Raw genomic sequence first — 6,000 nt, forward strand, 5'->3', positions numbered from 1 at the left:
GAGCTCAGGAAGTGATGGCTGAAATAAGTGAGAGAGATGAGACAAAGACCCCACACCTCATCTCACTTTCTCCCAGTTAGAAAAATGAAAGAAAAAAGAAAATAATAGCAGTCCAATATTAGACTTCAGGAGAGTTGTCATCTAAAGAGTCAGAAAAACATCCATGATCCAGAGTTGTTCTCTGATTTTTCCTGACAGATTACAGTGAACAAGAGGAGGGTGGAGAGTGGGAAGGAGAAAATTTACTAGTTGACCAACTTGGAGGGGCACTTTTGTTTTAGATTTTGAAGAGTGGGGCTCTGCTGACACCGCTGACCTTTTAGGCACTGGATTTGCTGCCTGGAAAAGTAGAACAATCAAATATGATGGTGCTGGTCCATTGCTTTCTGACACACAACTCTTCCGGCTATGGAAGTAAGGGCAAATTCAAAGATATTTAAAGCTCCAGGCCCTCTTAGACCCAGCAAGACCCAAATTTTGTGGTGCTCAGAGTTTATTGTTTTCCATCACTGTTACAGTTTTAATTCTATATTAAACATCATGCTTTAAATTTTTTTCAAACTTTTAATCGAAGTATAAAATATATACCAAAAATGTATACACATCAAAATTAAACAGCTCAATACATTTTCACCAAATGAACACACCCATTTAATCAGCCCCCAGATTAAACAGAACAATATAAGCATCCCAGAAACCCTCCTTGGCCAGGGCTTTAATCCTGACACAAAAATAAGTCCCAGCAAGCATCCTATGCCTAAAAGTGCATTTAGCATTAAATGTGGGACATGAATGACCACAGTGAAAGACATCATATCCCTGCCCTATTTTTTCAACACAAGCTGCATCTACACAGAACTTCAAGCAGAGCACAGTACTCATCCCTCACAGCACTGAGGTGTGAGCCTCTCTAAATCACAGGAATGGAGCCAAATGAACAGGTCTAATGACAACGAATTGAAAATTAATGAACTAATCAGGAGCGTGTTGAACACAATTCTTCTGCCACCTGCAAAGAACAGTCTCCTCTTCCCCTTCTCCACTTCAAAGGCATCTCTATCACTGGTAAAACCGAATATCCACTTAGTAAAGTATAAACAAACTACAAGGGGGAAAGGGGGAGTGGAAACATATGAATAAATAAGCCACTTGCCCCTCTACAATCCACTTGCTTCTCCTCCCTTAATGGACTTACAATGATAGTCTGTAATCAAGGTGCAGTGACGGACTCAATTACAAGAAGCTCTAAGTGACCTCAAGCGAATCATATATCGCCTTCTCCTGGGTACAAACCTCCTTTAGCCTGCTACGCCCAGTCAGAAAACCTCTTACCTCAGAGACAAAAGGATTCCTACAGCCAGTGAGCACTAGCTGCCTGACACTGTGTAAATGGGCTCTCCATAACCCATTACATCCAGGGAAGGATTTTCCCATTTGGCTTAACCCAAGGCTGCACTCTGTGCCTAATTTGCAGGGAAAAAAAAAAAAACATAGCCACCTACAAATATCCACAGGAACACGGGACTAAGCTTCCCTTTAAAAGGAACCCAGAGGCAAAGGCTGAATGAAAAACTTTTTCATAAAGGGAGTAATCAGGCTAAAAGAACAATCCTGTGTGAAAAGTCCGTGACCTTTACTGAGGCTATGACCTTGAATTTGAATCTTCTTCTGATGCAAAGAATGTAGCCAATTGTTGCGCTCTGGATTAGATCTTTACAGAAAGTTTACAACCCTTTCCCTCCAGGGCTAGAATCCAGTTTGGAAGTTGGGGGTGAGGATTGGTATCTACATGACACCTGGGGAGTCCCCCAACCTTATAACTGTCCAAATATATCAAGAACTTTCTAATGCATTTAACTGTATTACAACCTCAAAAAATTCTCAGCTTCTAAACTGATACCTGAGTCTAGATTTGGAAGGAAATTTTTAATATATCGTATACCTGGCGACCACACCACAGAACAAAGAATCGTTCTCTGAGATCACAGGCCTTGATTTAGGCCAGCTTTCAGATCAGATACTTGTCTTTGATGAACGTGGGGAAAAGAGGCTGAGAAAGGTACCTTTGCCTATCATGGACTGAGGGAGATCTTTTTTTATTTTTAAAATCAATACTAAAGCCTTTCCATAAGATAAGTCACTGGGCATAGTAGGAAACAACTCTTCTTTGGCCAAAGATCAACTGGGAGTTCTAACAGGCTTGTGTCCCTTTAATGCCGTGTCTCATGCCCCCCAAAACCAGCAGATTAATGATGCTTCCACAAAATTACTTTTTTCCTTCCCAAATCCTACCTCTGACACATTGCTGCAAGTAGTTTAACTGTGAAAGGCCTTGACCTCCTTTCTTTGTCTCTCTGATTCAAGTGTGTCTGTTTCCTTGGGGCTACCAAGCTCAGTTGGATGACTGACCGCAGTGGAATGGAGCATCAGCCAAGCCCCGAACAATGGGCCCCTTTCTCCGGCTGTCACATGAACAGCATTGTGTTACAGCCATTGTCCCTCCAAGCAGAGACGGAGAGGCACGGTTTCTCACAGACCAGCTATTCTCTCTGACTCCCTCCGACAAAGTTACTAAAAATTAGAAATGAAAGGAAAGGAAAAGAGAAAAGAAAAGGAAACAAAATTCATGCCTTCTGAATGGAGTGATATAGCCCTAACAAGAATTATTAGTGCAACCATGGACCATCTGTGTCAGAATAATACCTTGTCAAAAATACCCATCCCCAGTGCTCACTTCAGCAGCACATATACTAAAAAATATACATCCCTGGTCCCCACTGCACACTTACTGAATCAAAATCATTAGAGGTGAGCCAGTATCTGCCAGTGATTCTTATGCCCCTGAAGTTTGAAAGCAGAGGTCTCAAGCATTTCTAACCTTGCTGATGGCCCGATTTTGCACACCTATCTGTTCAAGGGATGTACAGGAGTTGGGGGAATATTGAAAGGGCAAATACGTTATACTGTGGTTATCCAATCTTCGTGTGAGGGAAAACATATGGGAGAAGAGAGGTGAGAAAGATGAGGGCACCAAGGGATGTGGGGAATGAGACAGGAAATTTTTTAAAAATAATAATGGCTGGGCTTCCCTGGTGGCGCAGTGGTTGAGAGTCCGCCTGCCGATGCAGGGGACACGGGTTCGTGCCCCGGCCCGGGAAGATCCCACATGCCGCGGAGCAGCTGGGCCCGTGAACCACGGCCGCTGAGCCTGTGTGTCCGGAGCCTGTGCTACGCAACGGGAGAGGCCACAGCAGTGAGAGGCCCGCGTACCGCAAAAAATAAATAAATAAAATAAAATAAAATAAAATAAAATAAAATAAAATAAAATAATAATGGCTGTTGAGAAGATAATAGGAATTTGGGGGTGGGGTCAGCAGTGAGCCAAAAGAGGGAGGTACAGGGAGAATAAAAGGAGGTGCTGGCAGAAGCTTCAGAAAATGATGGACGGTGAGAAAGTTCCAGTGGTGGGTTGGACAGATGGCTGTCAAAAAACAAGCATGTTGAATATTTAGCACTAAGTTTCAAGATGTGAACTTCATTGTCCTAAGCCTTAAAAGTCAGCCACTCAGAGTTGAATGTTTGATGATAGTGTATGAAGTGAAGGAGAAATGAAGCGAAGTCCATGGTTGGACGGATGACCTTACGTTAAAAAAGACGGTAGGGCTTCCCTGGTGGCGCAGTGGTTGGGAGTCCGCCTGCCGATGCAGGGGACGCGGGTTCGTGCCCCGGTCTGGGAGGATCCCACGTGCCGCGGAGCGGCTTGGCCCGTGAGCCATGGCCATTGAGCCTGCGTGTCCGGAGCCTGTGCTCCGCAACGGGAGAGGCCACAACAGTGAGAGGCCCACATACCGCAAAAAAAAAAAAAAAAAAAAAAGACGGTAGAGTAGCGTGGCAAGATCATCTCTAAACTTCTTAAAGGAAAATATGAATCCAGATTCAGATGATGCTAGAAGAAACAGGAGTCCTGTCTCCACCCACACCCCTAAGAAGCACCATAGTGGTTGAAAGAAATAACAGTTTTCTCATTTCACACCTTCGCATGGAACGGGGGCTCAATTTTTTACTTGACTCTCAGTTGGGTTCCCCAAACCACATTGGGTGTATATAATAGAATAATAGCAGTGTAATATGAGGGGCTCCTTTAAAACACATTAGTGTTGTGGGCACAGGCACAATCTAGTCCTATAGCCCCGGGTGTGGCTGTCATAAAACAATTCTCAAATGTTAACTCATTACTCCTATGGAATGGTTTAGTAACTGTTGCTTAAAGATGTCTTGCAAATTCCTGCAGCCATGTGTTTGCATTCCCCTGTCTTAAATGCCTCGTGTACTCAAATCTCTCTCCTTCAAGGCCCTACACTGCCAGGAAACCTCTGGTGAACACAGAGACCTCTCTCTAGGATGAGCCCTCAGAGTGGTTCTCAGAACTGTCCACCTGGCCCTGGCTACACTCAGCCTTACACAGTCACTTGTATTTTTTTTTTAATCTGTTTTTTTAAGGCAAGTATCTTGGTAATTCCACACAGTATTTATCCCTATGCCCTATACACCAAATACATATCTGATGGAGCCAAAATAAAACTCACACCAATTACTTTCTTAAAGAACAAAAGTCACATCTTGTCACGGTTCCTTGACCGAAAAAAATAATAAAGTACCCTTCTCAAAATATCAATGGGGGTAGATATTTGAAATTTTTCATTTTGATTGTAGAATTAATCCCCTGGACCCAAAACAAAGATTTCATACTTTTATTTTGTTCTGTGTGAAACAAACTGAATTTGTGGAGTTTGATTTTCAATTTGTCACCAAAAATTATTAAAAAAAAAAAAGACAGATGAACATGATTCTTTACCAAAGGTATTTAAAAGTTCCATCATGGGAATGATCACCTGTGGTGAGGTTTTAGCACAAACCCAATCTGTGCAGCTCAGCTGGCTTGCCCAGGATGTTAAGGACAAGGCACTCAGTCACCCTCTAGATGGGGTCTCCTTGCTCCCAAAGATAAGATGTTTTTAACAGATGCTAATATCCTTCACATGTATGTATCAAGATGAGGCTTTCTACACTAAAATACTGTTTTCTTTGTGTTGGATGAGGGAAAGGGTACAATTTATTGCCCTCTAAGCAGGAAATTGAGGTGGTTAAAGTGCTTTACATAGTTTCTTTATCTAAGAGTATAAATCACTGGGACCGAAACAAGAAAAATCACTAGTAATGAACATCTGTAATAATAGGATATATTATCACATTCACACTTTCCAGACTGGCTAATTGCACAAAGTGCATCATCAAATAGCATCCAGATGGTGACCTGCACTTTTACAAATAAAGTTGTATCACAGAAAACATTGGTTTGCATCTTATTTTTCATCATAATATGAGTAATCCTTTTATTAATTGCTATAAATTAATCTTCTGCAATAACTATTTTTTAAAAGAGTTAGAATGATTACAGTGAAAAATAATCTTAAATTGGGAAAAAAAGAGAGACAAGAGGCAAATATAAAATCTTGGGAAATTCAGAGAGAGAGAATAAAGGAATGAATGAGTAAGTCAAGAGATTAGGAGACTAGTTAAGAGACAACAAAAGTACAGCCAGATGCAAGCTTAAATTAAGCTAGAAAAAGTTCATACTGGAAACAACTGAAAAAGAAGACAAATCAACAGAACCCGATGAATCTTGTGTTAATTCTTAAAGCTAAGCTAATTTTTAAAATGAAATACTGGGTACACATCCTTGAGAAAATGAGAGCAGAGTTTGTTCTTAATATTGCTTTGTTTGAAGTCCAAACAAACTGGATGTTTGTACTTCATTCATTGACACTGCTACCTTCCTGCTCTATGTCATTGGAACTCTCTTACTTCAGCCTATGAAAGCATATTGTTTTGTTGTTTATTTTACGGTGGAGCTGCCCATGAGCTAAAAGTTCAATTTTTGAAGCATCACTATCTTTGTCATTACCCTGAAATTTGTTCACTTGTTCAAATAGTATTGCA

General features: G+C 41.3%; 1 protein-coding gene across 1 annotated transcript in view; it reads right to left on the minus strand.

Moving 5' to 3' along the window:
• MEGF10 (multiple EGF like domains 10) overlaps positions 1–5,136 on the minus strand; it is a gene marked incomplete at both ends in the record, with an annotated part of 154,294 nt that extends 149,158 nt beyond the window's left edge. The window contains one exon of the mRNA XM_079704028.1: positions 5,040–5,136. The remainder of the gene's footprint in view (positions 1–5,039) is intronic.
• Positions 5,137–6,000: the final 864 nt, after the last annotated feature.

This window comes from Hyperoodon ampullatus (assembly GCF_949752795.1).
Source record: "Hyperoodon ampullatus genome assembly, chromosome: 4".
NCBI classification, from domain to species: domain Eukaryota; kingdom Metazoa; phylum Chordata; class Mammalia; order Artiodactyla; family Ziphiidae; genus Hyperoodon; species Hyperoodon ampullatus.